This window comes from Prionailurus viverrinus, chromosome D4, assembly GCF_022837055.1.
Source record: "Prionailurus viverrinus isolate Anna chromosome D4, UM_Priviv_1.0, whole genome shotgun sequence".
Taxonomy (NCBI): domain Eukaryota; kingdom Metazoa; phylum Chordata; class Mammalia; order Carnivora; family Felidae; genus Prionailurus; species Prionailurus viverrinus.
This window is the reverse complement of record NC_062573.1, coordinates 74,531,629-74,556,762: the sequence shown is the minus strand read 5'-3', so window position 1 is coordinate 74,556,762 and position 25,134 is coordinate 74,531,629. Positions and strand designations below refer to the sequence as shown.

The 25,134-nt window shown below is 36.8% G+C and overlaps 1 protein-coding gene and 1 long non-coding RNA gene across 6 annotated transcripts in view; one reads left to right on the top strand and one right to left on the bottom strand.

The window, feature by feature from the left end:
• Nucleotides 1-25,134, bottom strand: part of TRPM3 (transient receptor potential cation channel subfamily M member 3) — an 812,479-nt gene that overhangs the window by 506,976 nt on the left and 280,369 nt on the right. The window lies entirely within an intron of this gene.
• On the top strand, nucleotides 1,611-25,134 carry LOC125150711 (uncharacterized). The gene is made up of 4 exons (XR_007146445.1): nucleotides 1,611-1,671; nucleotides 1,748-1,906; nucleotides 24,555-24,679; nucleotides 24,886-25,134. It is a non-coding gene; the product is annotated as an uncharacterized LOC125150711 (long non-coding RNA).

Genomic DNA, 25,134 nt, shown 5'->3' with positions numbered 1-25,134 from the left:
CCACACCATTTGCACAGAGCCCGACATGGGGCTCAAACCCACCAACCATGAGATCGTGACCTGAGCCAAAACCAAGAGTTGGGGGTTCAACCAAATAAACCACCCAGGCAGTCCAGTATGCATTTTTTTAATGTTTTCTCAGTTTAATTAAAAATCATAGAACCAACCACTGAATTGCAGACTACAAATGGGTGGTTTTTATGGTAAGTTGTTATCTCAGTAAAGCTATTTTAAAAAATAAAGCACATTATAATATGTAAACAAAATTACGCCTGAGTTACAGTTCCATTTTCCTAATCTTTCAACTATTAGGTGGAAGCCATGTGATTTCTCTGGGGGAGAGTCTCTTTTCTCTAGTTGGCTTTCTGATCCCTTCAGTATATTAATGGTATACATTTCAAAGTCATGTACACTTCTGCCTGCTCCAATATAAAAATTGATTTTAAAATGTGTTTACTTGTTTTCCCATTTACAAACCAGAAAAATACTCCTCCTCAAGGCTCCTAACTTGGCATACAGCACTTGTATAATGTAGTTATACATTATACTGGCATATAACTTGTATAACATAAAGTCTTGTCATTAGTACGTTCAAAGGGGTCTCCTGCAGATTTTATTACTTACATCCTTATCTCCTTCGCAGATTTGCATTTTGTTTGCCTCTTTGGTATTCTTACTTGATTCCCTGAATACATGCTATTTTATCTTCCCCAAATGCTGTCTGCTCTCACCACAAGTCATGTTGTAACTGAAGTGAGTGATGGCCTCCAAGATTAAATTGATGGCACCAGCATATTACAATTTTCCCGTTAGCTGAATAGGCCACATAGAAATGGCCATGTGGCAAGGTATGATCTCAAGAGGTTTTCTACCATGAAAATTTTTTAAGTTGCGAAGCTCTGGGATAAAATTCAACTTTAATTCCTGAGGATATGTTAAAAATAATTAGAATAAACCTCCACTCCACTGTTTACATTTCAGTCCTGAAAATAGGTATAAACTACTTCTCTTGGCTGGGAATCTGCACAAAAAGAGTAAGGGTATGAGAAAGAAAAGGCGAAAATGGAGATAATACTTAAAGGGTAATAATAGCTTATAGTTTGTAAATAATTTATTTTTTAAAAAATGTAAGCAGTCAGAAGTCACCTATTTTACCACAGAAAACCTTAACTTCTATTGGAATATTTGTCCTGAGTGCAGTTCAAGGTAATCACAGTAACAACGGCAATACTTATCAAATATTAAATATTTGATAATAATCTCAAGTCTGTGTGAGCCGTGGTGTGAAGCAGTAAATCTTTGTGACAACAGTGACATATACTCTGGGCTGGTGCCCCAGCTGCCATTCACCACCTCTTTCTTACTTGCCCTTCTGCTAGAAAGGCTAAGAATCAGGTGCTTGTTTTCTAAGCCTCCCTTACCATCAATTCTGGTTAAAAAGGGGAAAGAAATAATGTGGGGATTGGGGGAAAGACTTCTCTTTCCGAAAAATGAAAAAGGTACCAAGTTGTCTGGTAGCTACCTTGTCAAGCCACTCACTGTCCCCTCCACTTGTTCCCCACCATTGTGATGCTGTCATTTGAGGAGGAGATGCCTGGTGCTGCAGCAATCATCTTGACACCATGAGTGACAGACAGATGTGGTAGCCCAGCGGCCTCATACCCTGAGCTGGTGAGCCAACCTACAATCTGTTACCTCCAAAATTGCTAGTTACACAAGGTAATTAGATGCCTTTATTATTTACTAGGTTTTCAGTTATTGGCAGCTTTATGCTATAGTATCAACAGCCCTGTGGAGCAAATCACGGATGAAGAGGAGGAAGGACAGAAAAACTTAGCTTCCTCCAAGCCACAAAGCCAGGAAGTGACAGACATAATTGCAACCGAAGCCCTTACTCTCTAGTGTTGTAAGTATCTTCTCTACATGGCCTTTTGTTTATGAAGGAAACAGTGTGGTATTTGAAGGTAGAGTTTACTTTACTTTGCTTCTCTATTCTAATTTGTTCCACTTTAACCCCTTCTCTTCCCCCACTTCCCTTGATACATCCTGCCATCTCCCCAGGTTTGGTCCTTTGTCCCATCCTAGAATAATGTCTGGAACTATTTTAAGGTCATGGTATCTTTAAAACCAATAGGCCTATAACTTTCCTCAACAGTTGCTCTAAATTAACATTCCATCCATCCATCCATCCATCTAAACTTTGCTGAGTTTCTATGTGCCAGGACTTGAGATAGAAGTATCAAAGATAAAGATAAACAGGACTAGAGCCTAACAGTTGCATCATTCATGTGCTTACAGAGGAAAATACTATACATTAACATGTTGCATAAATACATCACAGTGAAAAGCACAGTATAAACAAACAAGCCATAATTTTAGCAGAGTAATAAAGCAACAGACTCTGGGGTTATCTGAGCAGTTCAGAAGGTGGGCGCTTGAGGTGGACTATATCATATTCAAATTTAATTCGTCTCTATCCTCAGAAGTAGGTAGATAAACCCTTGAGGTCCAATTCACTCGTCATGTTTTCATGCATGTTAAAATATGAAGATTATGCACATCCCAGTTTTACCTCTTTATGTTTGCAAGAACCAAAATCAAGTACATTGAACGTGATGTGTTTAACTTTACGTGCGAAAATACAATTTCCGCAAAAAATGCAGATGGCTCGACTGTTGGCATGTTCTTACGATATTAAAGTATTACAATTAAAATTATCAATGCACTTAGCTTCAGAGATCTAAGTAGCATCTACTTGATTGAGCTTCTGATATTCTTGTACAACTTACATTTTCAGCACTTAATATAAATACAAAAAAGTACTGAAATTCATATAGAAGATGGAGTTAATATTCAAAATGATTCTAAGTGGTGAACATTTAGTTTTTGATCTTGAGGATCGCTAGAACACTGTCCTTTGACTTTTGATTCTACTTTTTTTACTGGCAATTTCAAAGTAAATCTTCCTTAATTCATCTTTTAGTTACAAGTTATGCTTTTCTCCATGCATTATGTATTAAGTTACAGGGGCTTTTCAAACACACACCTAGAATATTCTGAGTTAATGAGGTTACATGCACATCTGATTGTCTGGATCTGTAGCCAAACATGACAATGTTTGAAGTATATCTCCGAGGCCTATGAACAATGGAATGAATGGTGTTACTACCAGTTACAATAAATTTATTACATTTCATAGGGTGACAACATTTTTAACATACCACTTCCACTCATGTTTGTAATTTGGATAGTTGCTGTCTTGCAAAATCCCAATTACTTTGGCAATGGCCTTTTGATTTCCCATGAAATGAAGCTCCTTCCACAATAGCACTTGTAATGCCTTGTACTAAACTTGCTGTGTTTTGATTGTTTCTGAAATTCTATTCACTTGGCCTATAATATTACCAAGCTCCTCGTCTATGAAGGATGTCATCAAAAACACCACTATACAATATTGCAATGTCTTCAGCACTGAGAACAAAGGGTTTGTCTCAACTGAAGTGTTCGTAGCTTAATCTTTACTTCTGTTGTACTAAAATTTTTGATATGTTGATAACACTCAAGAACACTAACTTTTGAGTCCAGAAGATAGAATAGGCCCTCTTCTGTTTGTGACCCTGGAGTAGCTAGCAGTCTCTCTGGACCTCCTGTTTCCTATTTCTCAAGACAGGGACTTGAGCTAGGTAATTTCCTGACAGGGCCTATCTCCAAAATGCCTTTGAAAGTGGTGGCCAATTGTTCTGATACATCTGAGGTGGGGTTCCTTCCCCAAACAAATCCCGCAACAAGAATTTGAGTGCAAGCGGTTTGTTTGGTAGTTACCCCAGGAAGCACAAAAGGAATGCAGGAATTAAGGCTGATGAGGCAAGGACAATGAGGATGTGACTGAACTACCACAATGGGCACCCAGAGCTTCCATCACCAGATGCTTTGGGATACAGTGTAGAACTTGCTCCCCAGAGTTATCCCATTTGAAGGCTGAAGGAACCACAGGATTTGTACACCAACTCCTGTCAGTCATTAGTTGAGGGCTACTGGAAAGGGAAGGTGCCACCCACAGCACTTGCATCCTGCCACACAGGGCTCCAGCTGCTAGAGGATGTTCTCAAGCAAAGAGATACAGATGGGAAGAATTTTAAGTTGGGCCAGGGTGCACTCAGGTGCACCAAAATGATATAGGAGGGGCACTGCCCCTCTCCCAATATCTACCAACAAGCCCATCCTCTGGACTTGCTCAAATGTCACATCACTTGTGAATAGTCTCCCTGACTCCCGACCTGTGTTGGGCCACATGTTTTATTTTAAAGAGAGCAAGTGCAAGTCGGGTAGAGAGGTAGAGGGAGAAAGGGAGAGAGAATATGAATGAACCCCAAGCAGGCTCCATGCTCAGTGCAGAGCCCAACACAGAACTCAACCCTACGACCCTGGGATCATGACCTGAGCTGAAATCAAGACTTGGATGCCCAACCATGTGAGCCACCCGGGCACCCCATACCACACCCTTTCATTACAGGAATGGTCACATCGTATATCTATCCTTCCATTAAACTCCAAGTTCTATTTCTACCTCACAGTCCTCCTCCATGTATTTGACTGATGCTGCTGTATAAGCCTATGGTTCTTCAGTAGAAATTTACCCTTCACCAAGCCATCTCCTACTTTGTTTCTCCAAGGAAACAGCATACAGAAGTTACTACAGCTGTTTGTGCCCAATAGGCATCCCTGTCTGCAATTATTTATTTTTTATTTTTGAGAGAGAGACACAGCATGAGCAGGGGAGGGGAAGACAGACAGAGAGACAGACAGACACATACACACAGAACCTGAAGCAGACTCAAGGCTTTGAGCTGTCAGCACAGAGCCTGATATGGGGCTCGAACTCATGAACCATGAGATCATGACCTAAGCCAAAGTCGGATACTTAACTGAGCCACCCAGGCACCCCTCCCTGTCTGCGATTCTTAAACTACTTCAACATCTAAATATTTGAGTAGCTTATGCTGACATTTTAATGTTGCTATCAAATTTAGAACACCAAAGGCTTAGTGGGCCAAGAAGTTTACATATATGTATAAACATACATATGAATATATATACATAAACATCTATAATTATTAAATACATAATTATAATCTGTAACTACATAATATAATGTGACCTGAGATCAGATCTAATGTATAAATTCAGATTATCAAAAACCACCAACCAAGGTATTTTGAGCAGTTTACTTTAACACAGGTAACATACCCAGATTTATTTTTCACTGCTAACTTCTACAAAGAAGCTTGTCTAACAATTTATATAGAAGTTGACCCTTCTGCCTATGTGAAGATGCATTTTTCATGCACTGTCAGATTCTGTTACTTTATATAAATAGTACACAGTCTTCAAAGCAATTGTGTATTTTTCCACTGTTAGAACTTTGTCCCATTAGCTACTACATTAGTTAATAGAGCTGCATTTAAAAAAAAAAAAAAAGAATGATATATTCTAAGTAACTTCATTTCTTTTCATTTTGGTCAGTTCTCAAATGCATGTTTGCTCCATGTTTCAACAAAAATATCCCTTACTTTATGGCCACCCCTATGGGAAAGAAAAAAGTACAAAAAATGATTAAGAGAGTTCTAAATGTCTTAAGGTTCATGCTTTTTCAACTTATTATTACCCAGGCTTTTTTCTGCATACATAGCAGCAGTATATTTTATACAAGCAAATTACTTTAAAAAGACTCATCTGATTACTTAATTTCAGTCTGAGCCAATCTTGGCCTATTAAACAAAAACAAAAACAAAAACAAACACAGAACAGAGCAAAACAACCCTTCCCAAATCCTTTCATCCAACTCTCTGCTCATGGGCACTATGACCTGTATTTGGTTCCACCTACTCCATCCATAAATTCATTCTCTTTCTCCTTCCTTCTTGGGTTTCAGTCAATTCAGTTCATTTTTTGCCTCTAGCCCCTTCTTAGTAATTGTTATAGTACCCTTGAAACAGGGAGAGCACAGTGAGATTTGGGGACTTCTCTTAGGGGGAGCTAAAGTTTCGCTTTTTTCCCCTCTGGGCCAATTAGATTGCTATGAACCCCCTAGTGCATTGGTCTAATGCATTATAATAAGCATTATTTTAAGGGGTATATATAAACTCTACGTGACACATCAGCAAGAGAAAGGAAAAGTATCGGAAGTCAACACAGACTGCTGATCAGTCCTTTTGACACACAGTTTAAACTATGCCCTTTGGCACTGAAATGTCTTTAGAGAAAAAATAATGAAAACAAGTAAGGAACAATATGCTTAATAAACCAAACTTAGAGAAAAAGAAAATGAACCTCAATTACAACATCGGTATTTTTGGTTAAACTACATTACATACTAAAAATAGTTTTGTAATAAATTGATGAAGTAAGCTTCTGCATGTACGTATCCATGACAACTCGGGTTTTTATCTTTGAGTTTCTAATAGCTATGTCACCAGAAATATGTAAATTGTTTAAAATGTTGTAATAAGATAAAATCATTTGTTTCCATAAATTTCCACTAGCAAAGAGTCCAACAAAAACTTCACAGCGAATCACAGATTATGACACGTTTTATTATTCTTATAGAAATTAAAAAGGCTATTATCCTAATTACTGTGAAGAGCAAGAGGCAAGGGTCACATACCCTTCTGACTATTGTGAAGTCAAAAGGCTATGAAAATAAAAGAAAATGTACATGCTACCTTCCATACCAGATGGAACCCCATTTGGAAGTCTGATAGAGTAACTTAGCGGGAGCTAATACATGCCAGAGGAAAATCGCAATAGAAGAGTGAATGTGGGCATCCAGGCAAGAGCTTCTGCTACTCTTCTTTTTCCAGTAAGAAGTGTCAGTTCCTTTAGAAATGGGACTTTAAGAATGGATTCTGGAATATTTGGTCAGTGAGAAAGCAGCAAATACCATGCCATTAGACTGTGTTTACTCAGAGCATGTTGAAAGCCCCAGTCAACAGTTATGAATTCTGGAGGTGCCCTGCAGGAAAAATGTGAATTTCTAGGAAAGAAAATATAGGTAATATAAAGAATGGACAAAACAGGCATTCCCAAGTCTATTTTCTCATATACAATCCTGATTTTCTCTTTTGTGCAATGACAAAGAAAAGTATACTGCTGTTAGTATTCTTATCATAAGTGATCTACAGAAAAAAAGCACTCAAAGAAACAGGTCTTAAAATATGGAATTTAAATTTCAGATTAAAGTTTTCCAATAGTATCTAAAATTATCTTTTAAAAAAGGAAAATCTCATAAACTAATTAGAATAAGAGATGAGAATTAAGGGGATCCCAAACTATAAAATTAAACATTTTAATTCCTCCCCCAATGCTAGATTATATTCTTAGTGCATCAAGTCTAGCAAAAAATTCTGAACAAGAAAAAGTCTGCCTAAAAACATGGTTCTTTATGAAGACATATGGAGGCCAATCTGATGTACTCAATTCTAAGTTAGGTGGATATGTACTCTTTTAAGCATAGTTCTGCTATTTAGATCAATTCTCCACTTGCAGACAAAATCAACAAACCCTTCTTATCTTTGTGTATTTGGGGGACTGGAAGAAAGGATGACCAAACCATCTTTTATCTTCTTCATGTGTATTCAGATGTTCCTTAATTTCTTTGCAGTTTTACCAAGATATAATTGACATATAACATTGTGTGAGGTTAGTTATCACATCTTTCACCTCACAGAATAGTTTTTGTATCTACGTGTGTGGTGAAAACATTAAGATTCACTTTCTTGTCAACTATACTGAAAAAAAAAGATCTACTTTCTTCGCAACTTCCAAGTGCACAAGAAAACATTAAATATGGTCAACACGTTGTACACTAGATCCCCAGAACTTATTCATCTCCTTTTTCTATTAAAACAAAAGCTCGTTTAGGTATAGCCGACATACAAAGAACTGCATGTATTTAATGTGTACAATTTGATGAGTTTGGACATATGCTAACAGTCATGATAACCGTTATCCATGATACATTACTACCACAATCAAGGTCATCCAATATTTATCTCATAGCTGTGAAAGTTTATACCCTTTGGCCACCTTCTCCCTATTTCTCCCATCCTCCAGCCCCTGGCAACCACCATTTCTACTCTCTGATTCTAGGAGTTTGACAATTTTAGGTACCTCATATAGATAGAATTATACAGTATTTTTCTTTCTGCATTGATTTACCTCACTTAGCATGATGTCTTCAAGGTTTACCCATGTGGTCACATATTGCAGGATTTCCTTCTTTTTTTTATGCCTGATAATATTCCCTTATATGTATTTACCATAAGAGAAATTCCATCTGAGAATGAAGCAGAGACAAGCAGAACCCAGAGACATAAACTTGACAACATCTCTTGAGCCCCTGGATCTGGCCTATTCAAAATCAGTATCGCTGACTTGGACTTGCCAGCCTGCGAGCCAATGTTCCTTTTTTGCTCATGCTAGGTTGAATAGACTTTCTGTCACCTGCAACCCACAGAGACAGGATACGGCATTTTCAACAAGGAAACAGCTCTGTGGGCTTCTTATGTAATATTAAACAGAGGTTTCAAGCAAGAAATTCCTTTAAGGATTCTCTTGGCAAAGTATTATGATGCCGCAGATAAATTAAGTTTCCCCTTTCCAATCCAATCCCCCAAAGTATCCATTTTTATCAATTTAGTTCGTCTCCTCAGAACTACTTTTTGCTCAGTTTACAAAGAGAAGATGGGGAGGGAGTAAATGAACAGACATACGAAGGAATGGGAGATGGTCTCTTCTGAAGGTGTAGGTATAAAAATAATAGATCTGTGAGTGTACGTGTGGATCAAGGAAATAGACACAGTTATTTTGCATATGGTTCTAAATAATTGAATCATTTATGGTTTTATGTTTTTTGCATCTGCCTCTAGTTGCTTATCAGAATGCTCTAGTGCTTTGTCAACTGGCAGTGTACAGTGACCTATCTGTTTTAAATGCTAGGAAATAGCTGCACTGAGGTCCATGTATCATCATTTGTCTATCCATTTTCCTATTAATACATACTTGAATTTTTTTCTCCTCTAATTCTACACAATGATACAATAAACACCCAACTCCAGGTCTCTCAAGCTCAGCCCTTGACCTATATGTGCCCTACATGGCCATGATGGTTGTAGGAAATGAGACAACACCCATATCCTTGGGACCTTGAAAGAACATGCTTTCTCCTGAAGATCTCAGCAGCTGGTAGCCTTGCATAATTTATTAATACTCCCTCATTGAACAAACATTTGTTATATTATGGTCTCATCCTAAGCACTGCCCCCAATCCTTCAACAGAAAAATGGAATGAACTTGCTTCCTGCCTTTCAAGAGTTGACAAATTTATTGTAAACAGTAATTCTGAGAGGGCTATATGCCATATACACACAATTATTGACGATTACTATGTGCCAGGCACATTTTTAAGTCCTTTACCCACAACACCTCGTCTACTCTTCATAAGGACTGTTCACATCATTCTTGTTTTATAGATCTGATTAAAAGCCTAATGTCACATAGTTAGTAAGGCTCAGAGGTAAATCTGACTACTAATCCATCTACAAACACCAGGTTTATAAACATGTCACCAACTGCATCTAGAAAGAAAACTTTCTCTTGTATTAGGTAAGAACTGGTGAGAGGGTAAAGAGGTAAACAGAAAGCCATGATGTGGGGCCTGACCTATTAATGATGTGCACAAGGAGGCCACAGAATTTGGGAAAAGGAAGTTGGATGCCCAAGAAGCCCTAAGGCAAGGAAATGCCAAATACACCAGAGCTCCTATGTGGCTTCTGTGTACTTCCCAAAGTTCCCATGGATTTAGTCTGTAGACCACTCCTCCCATGGATTCTCACAATGTATGGGTGCTGTTATATAGCTTGGGTTCCCCAATTCATGATATTCAACAAGTGTTTGTTGAATAAAGAATAAAAATATGTAACATACTTCTAGCTTTCTCTAGAAAAGAGAAAAGCATAGACATTACTGTGAGGTTTCAGAGTGTATTCAAAGGCATGAGTAAATTTGACCCTGTTTTCAAATTGCTGCGCATTACCAACACAACTTGGAACCTTTAGAACAGAAATTTCATACACGAAGTATCTCAACTGTAACTTGCCAGAGTACAGATAACTATTTCTCTTTAACTGTAAAATGAAATACACACACCTATCAGGAAACACTCCCCCCAATAACACCCCCCACACCCAGGGCAATAAAGTTTGTACTGGCTGGGAAAAGGTTAATGGAAACCAAATGCAATTGCTCTTCCTCATAAGAGAACTCTTTCTCAGAGCTTCTCTAAAGTCCTAGGCCCACACTTGACAGAAATCCTCAAGAGACGTGGATTGTGTACTCAGGGATTTTTTTAAACCGATCTCTACTCTGAATGGAAATCAGGTTAAGATAACATTTTGGAATTCAGCCTATTTCAAGTGAGCTAATCATGCTAATCACGTAACAGATTGAAACAAATAAGTTTACTTGCTGCCAACCTTTGCTGATTCAAGTTCTCAAAGACACAAAATGCTGCCTCTGGACAAAGGTAGGTTCACAACTCATATCAGACCTGCAGAAGCAGCAACAACACTGTAAGCAGAGGCCTTACAAGGGGCACTCCTTACGTGGTACTTTCTGACCAACATTTCATTTTCTAGGGATCCAGAATATTCTCTCTTTCCTCTGTACCTTTATAAAAATCTCTCCAGGCCAAGAGTCACCTCATCAAGAAGCCAGACTTGGAAAAACCTGGTCAACAATGTCCCCTCCTTCCTCTCACTACCAGGTTTCATTTGGGACCTAACTATTGATTCTCAAATGGGGATAGGACCTTGAAGAACAGAACTGTCTACAGTTGAAAAATCCTCTCAAGTGATTATGACATATTTGTTCTCCCACTTTAGAAAACCTGTTGTAGGCCTAAGTACCACATTCTTCTTGGGTCCTTAGGAGATAAACTTCACAGAACAAAATTTTTTAACCAGCTAAAATTACCAGATAATGTTGAAAATATTAGATCATCTCTTTAACTACTAGAAGAATGTTTCCAAAACAAATTATACATTTACCTGCATTATTATAATTAATGTTGAGAGCAACTTACATTTTTCTTAACACCCTGACACATTATAACAGGTATCATTATTATGTGGTAACACTGCAACTATACTTTCATGTACAACTGAAGTGTACTGGATGTTGTTTTGAAAGGCTTTATTTTGGGGGCTTTATTTAGATTTTTATGATATTTAAAAATCTCCTCTCTTGTCCTTCTGTCTACTGTTCACAGAATTCTCCAGAGCAGATTATACAACTAACACATGGTAGAGTGATGTCTGAAAAGGTCTTAGGAAAAGCATGAACCAAGAATTTTATACCCAGCTAAGCAACTGTTTAAGCATGAAGGCCACAGTATTTTTTGATATACAACAACTCAGAGGACATTGTCCCAAGAATCCTTTCTTAAGGAGTTTCAAATTTAAGTCTGAGGATAAATTTGAGCTGAAGAAGAGAAAAATGAACAGCAGCAAGTGGCAGTAGCTTTTGAAGCCATCCAATTTTAGTATAAAGAAAAAAAAAATCAAACCTGTGGTCATTATGGTAATAGAACCATAAAACGGAGAAGTAATAAAACTACCAAAACTTAAATAAGAAGGAAATGGTAGTGGATTATATACTGATAGTCTCTCTTTTTAGAACTGGGGATTCAAAAGATATCATATATAGCTAATAACAGAAATAGAAGTATATTCAAAGATATTAATAAAAATATAATCACCCAAAATTGTGAAGGCAAAGACAGGAGGGAAGGCAAGGCAAAGGAAGTAGAAATCTACCGACTTAAACACCACATACAGAAGAGAGCCAATATATTTTGTCTAAATAAATACGAGCACACAGAGCACAAAAAATGTTGACAGAATTAGGCCAAATGTGTCTTATAATTATAAAAGGAATATCCTTATCCATTTAAAGAATGTAGTCACTTGAAAGCAAAGTAACTACATGTAGCCCATAAACATGTAAGAGATTCACTTAAAACAAGGGGATTAGGGAAGGGGGACCAAAGGTTTTCCAGGAAATGCAAATAAAAGGAATTTAAGGGTTATTAATTAACACGAGACAGGTCAATTCAGGGCCAAAAACATTCAACAAAAACAAGGCATTCCATGATTCCATGATGATTCAGAGTTTAACCTACTGAAGATTTAACAGTTGTGACATCTGTGAATAAAATAGTGTAAAATTACAACTGATAAAGCAAAAAGTATAGGAAACACAGGAGATATATATAGAATGATACCCAACATAGAGGATTTTTTTTTCTCCAGCTCACAAAAGAGCAAATGCACTGGAAATAACCATGGCTCACCTTAGACCTAAAGAACAAGATTAACAAGGTAATTGATACAGATTTCTATCAACTATAAACAAGACAATAACTCCTTGTGAAGTAATGATGAAATAGCCACAAAAAATTAACTTGTAGGTAGGCCACGTAGAAAAATTCAGTAAATCTCTGCAAAATTTAACAGTACAGATACACAAGTTAAAGAGGAAATAAATATAAAATTTGAGAATGCTTAGAAAATACATACAATAAAAGTTCTGTTAAAAATGTTAATAACTAAACTCAGATTTAGGAGAAAATGTACAGTCTTAACTTTTTGTGTAATCATAAAAAATAAAATTAATGAATGATAAATACCCAATCTTACACAAGAAATTTGAGAAACAGCAACAAAATGAAATGAAGCAATGCAAAAAGAAATGGTAAAGAGAAATGAAAAGCAGAAAGTTAGAATGCAGAGCTGTTGAAGAATTTTAAAATACAAGAGATCCCTTTCTTAAAAAAATAGAATAAGCAAGCAACAAACACAACCAAGAAAAAATGGGAGGCACATACATATGCAAGGTGAAAGGAAATAATCTCAAGAACTTGAGATAAAAGAAATAGACTGCTATCTTTCTCAGCCATTTGAAAATAAACGTGAAACTCTGCATGAAATCTATAGTTAACCAGAAAAATATAATTTGCAAAAAGTGAGCTAGAGCTAGAGCTAGAGACACTAAGAGGCAGAGCACAAAGGATATTCAGGGCAGTGAAAATATTCTGATGTTATAATGATGGACATATGTATTAATACAGTTGTCCAAACCCAATAAATGTACAATACCAAGAGTGAACCCTAAGTGAACTATGAACTTTGGGTGATTATAATGTGCCAATGTAGGTTCCTCTCTGGTCTAAAATAATAAAATAATAATAATAATAATAATAATAATAATAATAATAATAAAGGAAAAGGAGAAGAAGAAGAAGAAGAAGGTACCATTCTGGTGAGTGATGTCAATAATGAGTGAGAGGCTATCATGTGTGAGGGCAGAGAATTATATGGGGAATCTCTACACCCTCCTCTCCATTTTGTTGCAAATGTAAAACTGCTCCAAAAAATAAAGCCTTTTATAAAAAACCCTGACCTAGATTGAGAGAATCTATAATTATCACAATTGGTGAAAATGAAATTGAGGAAACACTAGGAGAGTGATTTCTCCTCCTCACCCTATCCCCCCAACCACTGCCTTATATCTTCGAAGAAAACAACAATCTTAGGTAATTCCCAGGTGAAAAAAAACCTGTAAAAATTAAATAGCTCCAGTACTGTACTAAATTTCAAAGTGCTAATACCCTCAATACTATTCAAACAGTTCCAAAGCAGAGAAAAAGAAAACAAAATCCTCTGAACTATTTAAGATGGAGCCAGTGTAATATGCATGCCAAAATCCCATGAAATAGTCTCCCAATACAACCACTCATCAATAGCACATGTATTAAGGTAATACACCTTAAATACAACTGTAACATATTTGTTTAGATCTACACCAAGTTGTTTATTTAATTTGTATGGAAAAATAAATGTGCACAAAAGGGAAATTTTAGAAAATAATTCTAATAAAGATAAGGACACAGAGTGAAAACTAGTCTTATTTTAAGTCTATTGCTATTCAAATATTGTGGTTCTCTTGCACAAAAATATAGATCAATGAATGGAGTTTAGACAAAAATCCAAACACACATGGGACCTTAGGTTATGGCATATGAGGCATGTTGAACCAGCAGAATGAATGGCATTGAGACTATTGAAGAAGCCATCCAGGAAAAAAATAAGGGTAGATATCTAGCTCGTATCAAAAACTCTGGATAAAACCACTAGAAACATTTAAGAGAGTGTGTGTGCATGCACAAGCATTTGTATATTTGCAATGAGAAAAGATTAATAGGTAAAAAAAATTTTTTTTCATATCAAGCCCATCATATATATGCCTTAATATAAATGGTAAATCAGGAGAATAATATTTGCAAAATCCTATCAAAGAGGCATCTTTTTCCAATATGGAAAGATTTTCAACAAATCAGAAGATGACCAACTACCTACGATAAAGTGGACAGAGAAGACAGGCAGAGTTCCTAGAAAATGAAATAGATATAACCTTCAATGCTCTTATATTTACTAAAAAAAAAAAAACTGTGTAAATTAAAGGTGTACAGAAAGCATTTTTCTTCTATCAGATTGGTGAAGATCTCTAAGTGTGATATACATACGTGAAGAATTATCTTCTACACTCCAGTGGGAGTGGACATATAGAAATCTTCCAACAAGGGCAATTTAGCCATTTTTGTCAAAAATTTTAAAAATGTCCACACCTTAGGCCCCAGCAGTTTTACCCAAGAATTTATTCTGCGTAGTACTCACCCATTAGCTCAATGGCATGCACACAGATATGCTTTGCATCATTATTTATAATGGCAAAAGGTTCTGAACAACATAAATTTATATCCATAGGAGAATGGTTAACTACATTACATAAATCAAAATAAAAGGATATTTGGTAGCCCTTAAAAAGGAGCTCCAAGTTAAAACACACACACACACACACACACACACACACACACACACACAGGTAGCTAACAGGGAGTCTTTCGTGTTTCCATTACTGCAAAAACCTTTGCCAAGCTCTCGTGTGAAGGCTCTGTTTTTTACTTCAATATCTGCCATCAACAAGTGAAAAATGTACATTACAAAAACCGCACTCTGATAGATTGGTCTTTCCCGTCAGAAGAGGTGTTAGAACTATGGCTTGTTTTTCAATCAATTTATATGTCATAGCTGATTTTATGATCATGAGCGTTTTTAAAATCTTGATGCATGTTATAAATAACCAGAAGTGCATGTCCTTAATCACATATACAACTGTAAACTCCTTGTTGATAAGAATTTTATCACCTTCAACTTGCTGTTATAAACTCTAAGAGAAATGATTCTGAAATTTACTGCATTACTATCTTGACGATTTATTTTTCAAGTCAAGGCCACCACTAGAAACGAAGGCACTTTAGAGGATCTATGTTGTGTATTCTCAAGAAAGGTGCTGCATGTTGATGGCTTTGCACTTTGCTTCTAAGGACTTAACGACCAGAGAAATTTCTTTACACTTATCATTGTATTTGAGTAAATCATCATTATTGACAGATTTAAACCTCAAGGAAATCTCTAAATGGAAAAGAAAATACAGCTTTAACCAAAAAATAAGTTTTATTTTCCATTAAACTGGATCATTAATGTCCAATAAGAATAATATAAATAAGGGAGAGTTTGTTTTTTATGAATTTCAACCCAGAATTTTTCAAATGAACTGAAATACAGAATGCAAAGCCAGCAAAAGATTATGTATACACAGTCTGTCCTAATACTGGAGTGATTGATCACCACTGGCTCTGCCTGGCCCATTACTGCCCAAGAAGGTTCAAGCCTTTGGCCAATAGAATCAGTACTCAATTCTCCTTTATTAGCTCATTATCCTATTAGGACAGAGATTCAAACTTTCAAAATGATAACAAGATCTTCAATTAGGTAACTATTGGACGATGACATACTTTCATTTCAACAGTTTAGAAAGGACCTATTCCATATCAGGCATGGGGCTTGGTAGACAGGAGTAATAACCATGGCCTATCCTGCAGAAAGTCTGGTAGGAGAGATAGCAGGCCAATCAAGTAGTCAGTATGATGTTAAATCCAGAGAATGGAGAAGCAGCCCCAATTGTCATAATGACCAACGCCTATCATTTATACGGTCCTAGCAGCATTTCGGTGCTGTCTCCTGGAATCTCTGTAACACCCTGAGGCTGGCATCCTCAGAGCAGTCACTGGCAACACTGAGCCCAGGGAAAGCTGTATCATTCATTAGATCATCGTGGTAATGTGTCTGGATGCTTGTAGGTATGAGTAACCACACTTGTCACATAGCAGCTTCCTATTTTAATTACTCTTTCTTGCTAACTAGGTGCCAAGCTCAGCACATATGCTATCAATATGTAAATGTTACACCATTTTATATGGTGTCATTAAAGATTTTAATTTTTTTAAGTGTTTGTACTCCTTTAACTTTGGTGCCTTGGGACACACCCCTGCTGACTCTAGAATACATGTAACTCAAAGTAATGTAGCAGCTGAGCCCAATGAGGACCAGGGATGTCCTGCCACTTACCATAGGGCTCTGACTAGAAGCACTGGATGACAGACTTGCACCCTGGGTGACCAGATTTTGAACTCCGTACTTTTTCACTACAACACCTCCCCTAAGGAGCAATTCTAGACTTCCCAATGTGATCCATCAAGTGCAGAGAGCACTTTCCTTTTGTCTTGTACTTTACCAACCTCATTTGCTTGCCACACAATCTAATTTAGGGCGTTTCCTTACAAATTCCTTTAATGTATTGTAATTTGAGGTGTATATAGCCATGTTTATACAGAAGGCTGATTTTAAAACATCAGGAGTAAATCTATTTGAACTGTGAGAGAGACCCTATATGGAGAGGCAGAGGCGAAGCTCAAACCTTGAACAGCACACAACTTTAGAGTTTATCATCCTGGAGTTCTCCAAAGAAATGTAATTCTATTTTAAGTATACTTGCAGAAAAACAAGTTTCAAATTGTCACTTCAAATACCTGCATATGCTTTAGATTTCTTATCCAGGGATATTTCACATTCATAATATACACTTATCATTTTCAGGATTTATAAGTACGATGCAAAAACGATTCTCCTAGAATAAACACCAAAAGACACAGAGTGAGCCATCCAGTGCATTAGCTCAGAAGGCAGAGGACATGCTACACTGCAATCACCAAGGGAAGCCAGAGTTTGAGATTCTTCCTGGACCCCAGTTTCTTTGGTCTAAAATGAAGTAATTGAATTAGGTATTTATACAAAGGTACAGGTGTGCTGATTCGAAGGGGCACATGCACCCCAATGTTTATATCAGCACTATCGACAATAGCCTCAGTATGGAAAGAGACCAAATATCCATTGATGGATGAGTGGATAAAGAAGATGTTGTGTATACATACAATCGAGTATTACTGGGCAATCATAAAGAATGAAATCTTGCCATTTACAACAATGTGGATGGAACTAGAGTGTAATATGCTAACAGAAATTAGACTGAGAAAGACAAATACAATATGCTTTCACTCATATGTGGAGTTGAATATACAAAACAGATGAACCTAAGGGAAGCAAAAATAATATAAAAACAGAGGCAGACAGATTTAAGAGGCTCTTAAGTACAGAGAACAAATTGAGGGTTTCTGGCAGGGTGTTGGGTGGATGGATGGGCTAAACAGGCAATGGACATTAAAGAGGGCACTTGTTGGAATGAGCACTAGGTATTATATGTAAGCGATGAATCAGTGGATTCTATTCCTGAAATCATTATTATACTGTATGTTAAGTAACTTGGATTTAAATTTAAAAAATAAAATAAAATAAAATAAAATAAAATAAAATAAAATAAAATAAAATAAAATGAAGTGATTGAGCTAAAGGATATGTAAGGCTTCCTCATACTTAAAGATGCCTTGAGTCCACGGTCATTTTGCAAGCCAACAAACTTCAGTTAATCACAGGTCAAAATACATTTGCATGGAATGAAACTCAACTGTCCGCACCGTCTTTTAAAATAATCTAACTGAAGAATGCTTCCCCCTACACACAATAAGCACCAAGCCCATTTTACTCAAGAGGTGAGCTTTCCTTTATATTATTCTAGGAATCTTTACTTGGCTTGGGCATTTTCTAGAAACTGCCATTATGGATAAGCAGACAAAAGCTAATCCCCCTTCTAGGAGAGATTTTCATTACTCCATATTGTTCGGCTTCTTATCCCTACAAAAGGAATTTTTCCCAACCAGTTTTACTTTGTCCAAAGAATATTGTGGCAAGGTTGGAAAGCACTGCCATCAAAGGAAATAATGATATGGTCTAGAATTCAAAACCCAAGTTCCCTTCAAGCTGGTATAAGCTACACAATTCTATCTACTGTTACTAATGATACACACCCATCCAAAAAGCATTATCTTCTATTATTTTTTTTATGTTGCCGGATAGTCTAAAAACTTAGCCTTGTTACACACTACAGGAGTTATTTTACTGAAAACCTAACTAATATTTTCCAGATACAGTATTATCCTCAAATGAGTCACCATGCAAAGGCTTTATCAAATAACTTTCATTTTAAACTGAACACAGAATACCTCTATTTGTGCAGCAGCTGTATTCTCTTTCCAATTATGTAGAAAATGATACATAGAATGTGTGTTCAAAGTGAGGACAGCAAGTTTAGTTTATAAACAGATGCACTGACCAAAAATCTGTCCTAAATGTTTGCTGTCCATTCATTCATTCAAGAGGCATTTATTGAGTGCTTATTACATTCCCAACTCCACTCCTCACTGCTAGGGATATACACATGCTAAGATAAAACAGACAAGATCTCTGCTCACATTTTTTTCAAGGATACCAACACTAAACAAGTAAAAATATTATTTCAGACAATTACAAGCATTTAAAGAAAAAAAATTTAATGTGATAAACAATTTGGACAGAGTTATTTTGGAGGATATTCATAGGCCATCTCTCTCTGAAGGAACATTAGAGTAGAAACCTTAATCAAGAGAGGAAACCATCCAGGAAAAGCTTCTAAGTATTGTAAGCCAATTGCAAAGACCCTGAGGTTAGAGTGAGCTTGATTCAGTCTGAGATTAAACCTTTATACCTAATACATTTATCAATGTATATTTTATATTATTTTACCTATTTAATAGTTCAAATGTATTAAAAATCAAACTTGAAACAAACCTGAAGTATTTCCACCGAATTCTGGCATCCTGAAAGACATAGGTTGCTCTAAATAAATGCGTCTCTAAATGGCTACACATTAACAACAATTACAGAGCAAGTAAAAAATATCAGTGCCCAGGCCCCACCCAAGATCAATTGGATCAGAACCTCAGTATATTTTAAAATTCCCTCGATGATTATAATATGCAATGAGAACTGAAAGCCATCATTCTAAATCAATCTGAAAATTGCCTTATTCTAGCAACCAGACTGTGTTTTGGGGTCCCTCACTCTAAAGTCAACCCTAGGTAGACTTTTGTTAGTTCAGGTACATTGGGAGTTTAAGAAAGACCCTAGTGTGTGTGCTGGTTGAGAATGTGGGTTCTGGAGTCAGATCATTCCTGGTTTGAATATTCTCATCAATTATTGAGACTTGGGCAAGTCATTGAATTCTTTAAGTCTTTGTTTCTCTGTACAAATTAGGAGTATACCACCAGCGTCTACATCATTCTTCATTAGCTGATGTATATACAGCACTTATCACTGCACCAAGTACATAGTAAATGATAAGTAACAACTATGATTATTATAATTAAGTGAACAACCTAGTCTTTTTATGTACTAAAAAAAAAACCCAAATATAATTCCTGGTTTTCAGGATTCACATTTAAATGCTTTAAAAAAGAACTAATTGTGATTAGGTTGCTACCCATATAATACTGTGTAATTATTCTCTTAAATGCCTTTCAAATCATGAGTAAGACAAAAATGTAGTTTTATTTCTAAATTACTCATCACCACACTTAGGAAAACTTGCTATAAGCATTCTTCAGGATCCTTAAGAGACTTGTACATTTATTTTTAATATGGGATAGGGAAAATTTTACCCTCTTGAAGATTTGCAGATTTTCATGAAAAAATGCTCAAGGTCAGTTGTGAATGCATTCCAAATTGCTTTCAAAAGAAAAATGATGAGAGCTTGATGTAATAATGGGCATCTTCATGACAACCATTCTCCAAGACGGAATCACTTGAAAGTACTTAAATCCTAACCATTGATATAGATAGCTTTCCATGAGACCATGCCTAACCATGTCCAAGTCCAGTCTAATTTCCATAAAGCATACTTGATTAAATATTTAAATGTTCCATGTCTTCTTCCTTCCCACACACATGCATGAGCAGGGGCTTCCCTGACTGCAATGATCCATGCTGAATACTTAATGACTTTCTTAGACTCTAGGTTTATTTTCCAAACATTAATAGAAGATGAAAAGCAGTACATTATCAACAAAAAACATAACACCTACACAATGTCAAGGGAACATTTTGGTTTGCTGAGCTAACAAATGTTACTGTTCTGATGGCAAAGAATATTTTTGCCTAAACAAATTGCAAAGTATCATAACTATATATCAGATGCAAATTACAACGAATGTGTCTATAATGCTATCTAAACATCTTTAAAACCACGACTTTTTATTTCAGAAAGTTTTAAAGGCTATAGCTATCAATTTCAAAAGATGTTAATCTCTACAAGTGTCTGTCCTACAATCACCTGAAGATGCATCATTCATCCAACTGTTGCCTCTTTCACAGTATGAGAATGAAATTAAGCCAATGGCACTAAGTAATCTTGTTAGATACAATGATATCAATTAAAAACTGCCAGTCAAAGCAAAGTCATTCTCCTTTGTCATCAATGTGTATTTTTTTTCAGAAAGTCACAACTCTGATCAAGTTCAGTAATCAGCCAGTCTATTGGTCTAAAGATGCTTTGCTCCATCGTTATTAAGTACTATAGGAAGCAAAAACTATAGACTTGTGATAGCCTAACATTTAATGACACTTCACATTTGAGTGCAGATGGTCAGTAATAAAAGGAATTGGGTTTAAATATGCTTTTATCATTCTTTTGTGAATCAGAGGAATCAAGTAGTTTAGCAAAGGACAATCCAAGCTGAAAAGCACATAGACAGATTGTTGAAAGTGAAATAATTAAATTATGCAAAAACCATGAGGACAGATTGTCAAAAAATTTCTGCATTTGGTGCTACAGAACACTTGACTGGGTTAAATGAGGTTAATACAACTTGCCATTCAAGAATGGTAATAAACTTTTCTTATTCCAATCTCATGATAGTATCAGACCTTGAGCTAGATTACATGCAATCTTAAAGTTGTGACATAGGTATTAACAGTCTACTCTAATATAGAAACATGCTTTCCCAACCAAAGAAAAGACCTTGCTATATTCAACTAACAAAAACTAACACAATTCGGTTCTACATATGAAATTGAACTGGCCATAACTTTGTGGTTGTGTATTATTACTCGACAAAATATTAGACATAAGCAAGCATTATGCTTTGCAGATGATGGTACTTAACTACTCCCAACTCAGTGCAAATCAGTTTCGTCTGATGATCGGATGAAATATGAGGTTTCCTACTTGGTGACAATTTATTGAGCAATAAGGTGACTCTGGAAAGCCAATATTCCTCTTGAAACTTAGGTAAAATTATGTTTCACTCTTCCCTATCAAGTTTACTTTCTGACTTACTGGTCTTAGTTTTGTAAATATGCTTCAATTTAGTTTTAATGTTTCCTTAGGAGGAAGTTCCAACTTCTTTCACTAAATCCAACCCCTTCTCCACCTCCTGGTTATCTCTGCTTTGGCCTCAACTTCTACCCTGCCCAACACAACACAACACAACACAACATCCTTTACTACAGAAATAACCAAACCTGAATCCATAGCTAACCTACCTGAGCCCCATGGACCCTAAAGCGTCAATGAAATGCTTTTAGAGATACAGGACCCCCTGAACCTGTTTTTAACATCTGTGAGTATATGAGTACGTGAATTCTTTTTAAAAGAGGACTCTTTGTGGTCAAGCAGTCCACAATCCCAAGGAGAGGAAGAAACAGTCTAATTTCTGTTCTCTATTGTATTACATTCTTGAATTTAACCTTGGCTTTGCAGAGAATACATTAGGGACTTTGGAAGGTTGGAAATCCTCTACAGTGGTCAAACTAAAAAGGAACAGCTTCAATAATGCAGACTCCATACACAGCCACCGAGAATCTTAGTATCTAGTACCATAGTAAGGAAGAGGTGAAAAAGGGAGCCTCTGGTGAATCAAACTCTAGGGAAAAAGTAGGGTTTTTTGTTTGTTTGTTTTGTTTTGTTTTTGCGGGGTTGGAGGGAAGGTTTAGACTTTAAGGAAGATATAGCATTCCACGAAAACTTTTTCATTTTTTTAAATGTTTATTTTTGAGAGAGAGAGAGAAAGAGAGAAAGCGTGCGTGCGTGAACGGGGGAGGGGCAGAGAGAGAAGGAGGCTCCAGGCTCTGAACTGTCAGCAGAGACTCAGATGTGGGGCTTAAACTCATGAACCACCAGATCACCACCTGAGCACAAATCCAAAGTCGGACGCTTAACGACTGAACCACCCCGCCACTTCTCCAGGAAAATTATTTCAAAAGGAGACGTTTAGTAATTTAAAACATCACACAGAGAGGAGTGAAATACCTAAAGGCTTGCTATATTCATATTACCGAGTATATGCAGATGCCAGAAGAGCTTTTAAAACCACCTTATTAAAAGGAAATAGCTGCTTTGGGGATTAGAGTAAGATTAGTTCATAATAAAATATAATACTTCTGACTTTCTAGTAACCTACTGTTCTCTTATCTAGCATACAATTACAACTGACAGTTATGACAATGGACAAAGGACAGAAGAACACTGTATACTGAATCATTTCTACTACCATTCTTATGTATTTTATTATATTCTTATTTAGTAAAATAGGCATACTTTATATAACACAAATAGCTTTCCACAGTATTAACTGAAATACTTAATTAGCCAGAATGCAACTTCTCTCCAAATATGCAAAAGAGTCTGAAAATAGGAATCCAAGTACATAAATGGAATTGTTCAGAGGAATCATTTGAATGTTTTAACTCAAATGTTTTGCCTGTATCTTAATTTTCTCATTTATTATGTTTCATTCATTTATATATTAATCATTCATTTAATACTTACTGGGCTAGGTTTTGGGGAGATAAAGTAAATAGAATTTGGTCTTTAGTGTAAAAGTCAGGGGAAAAAAAAACCTATTCCAGAAGGGTTTGACAAGCACTAAGGTAGAGATGTGCATATAGCCTTCCTGTAGCCAAAGGAGGAGTATATATGTTAGGTTGCGGGAGTGGGGGGTATCAGAGAAAGTTTCCTTGGGAAGGTGATACTTCACATAGGTCCTACAAACAGACACAAAGAATTAATACACCCGGCACATTTAGGAAATGTCATTTTTGCTACTTCTGAAAAAAATGTATACAGGCAGTAAAGTCAAAGAATAAATGTTAAAAAGCTCAACAGGGGCCAGGTTACAATGGCCTTATGTTCACGCTAATTAGATGACTCCTTGTTGAAAAGGAAATGGTCATCTATCTAATGAGAAACTTTACCCAGAGAAGCGACATGATCAGAGCAGCGTCTTTAAAGACAGATTGAGAAGGATATGAGCGACAAGAGATGCAGATCTGTACCAGAGCAGGGGCAAGGGTGAGACACATTGGTTGAGATTGACTTAGGAATGGGAATAAGATTTGGTGGCTGAATGGATAGAACAAGGTTAACCGAGAAGCCTCAGTGTGGTGGGTAAAAATGGTACCATTTACCAGACAGGCAATGTCAGAGAGGAAAACTTGGAGAAGGGTGATGGCGAGTTTGAATTGTGTGTGAAATGAGCAAACTGAGGTAACAATTAGACAGCTGTACATGTGTCTGGAGACCAGTAGAGAGGCCAAAGGAAGAGATTTAAATTTGGGGATTATCAGTATAGATGCATCCATTGAAGTCAGGGACCTGGATAAGTACATTTATAAATGTAAGAAAGCAGAGGGTCAAAGGCTCAATCCCAGAGAAAGACACTATTAAAGGGATTAAGTGTCTGAAGAGAGATTTATCAAGGTGGCAGAGATAACATCTAGAGAGACCATACATCTTGGAAAGCAAGATTCTGGAAACCAAGGAGATTTTAAGTAGTAGAGAACTGTCAACATTGTTCATCAGAGAATCAAAAATCTATCACTAAGCTAAGTTACCAAGTCACTGACCTGAACCCTAACTCTACTGGTGTGTATCTATAATATCAGGCTTCTATTATGAGCAACATGGGTACACAGGCCACACATAAGCCTGAAAGCAGGAGTGCTGTTTTCTACTTGAGTTTTCTGCTTTTCTGCCACTGCCAGAAGAAACTCTCAAGGACTTAGCTGGACTAAGGTTCAGAAGTACCAGTCAGGACTCTTTCCTTCAAGTCACAGATGCCGACCAGAACCCGCTGAAGTGCAAAGCATGCTGGGAGAACTCATGGCATCAAAGGATGAACTCAACAAGCAGGAAGGCAAGAACCGGGACAGCCTCAGGGCCAACATCCAAAAAGGTAATTCCCAATTTCATCAGCTGGCTGAAGGGCTACTTTATTTAAAGCTAGCCATTTGCCCAACAGCCCATTCACTGAACTTACTTGTTGCTTGTAACAATTTGAAATGGTTTGCAGAAGTTCATATTAAACGGGATAGGGTTAAGAGCTCAGGAAAAAATTTATGCTGTGTTTTAATTGACCAGTTTTTTTTCCTTCCCTAACAGCACTGTCAAAGAGTCCAATTGGTCCCAGATATCCATTGTTAGAACTGAAGGGAGCTAGCAGAGGACGAGATAGAGCCAACAAATCCCCAGCTGGAAGAAGGAAGAGGCAGTATACGTCACAGCTGGTGCCGTGGATGGATTGGAGGGGACATGGGTGGGTGCAGAGGAGAGCCAGAGGTAGAGACCGAGGGTAAATGAAAAGGGGAGTAAAGGAGACAAGGTCAGACAAGCAACTGTTTCAAGCTAGGA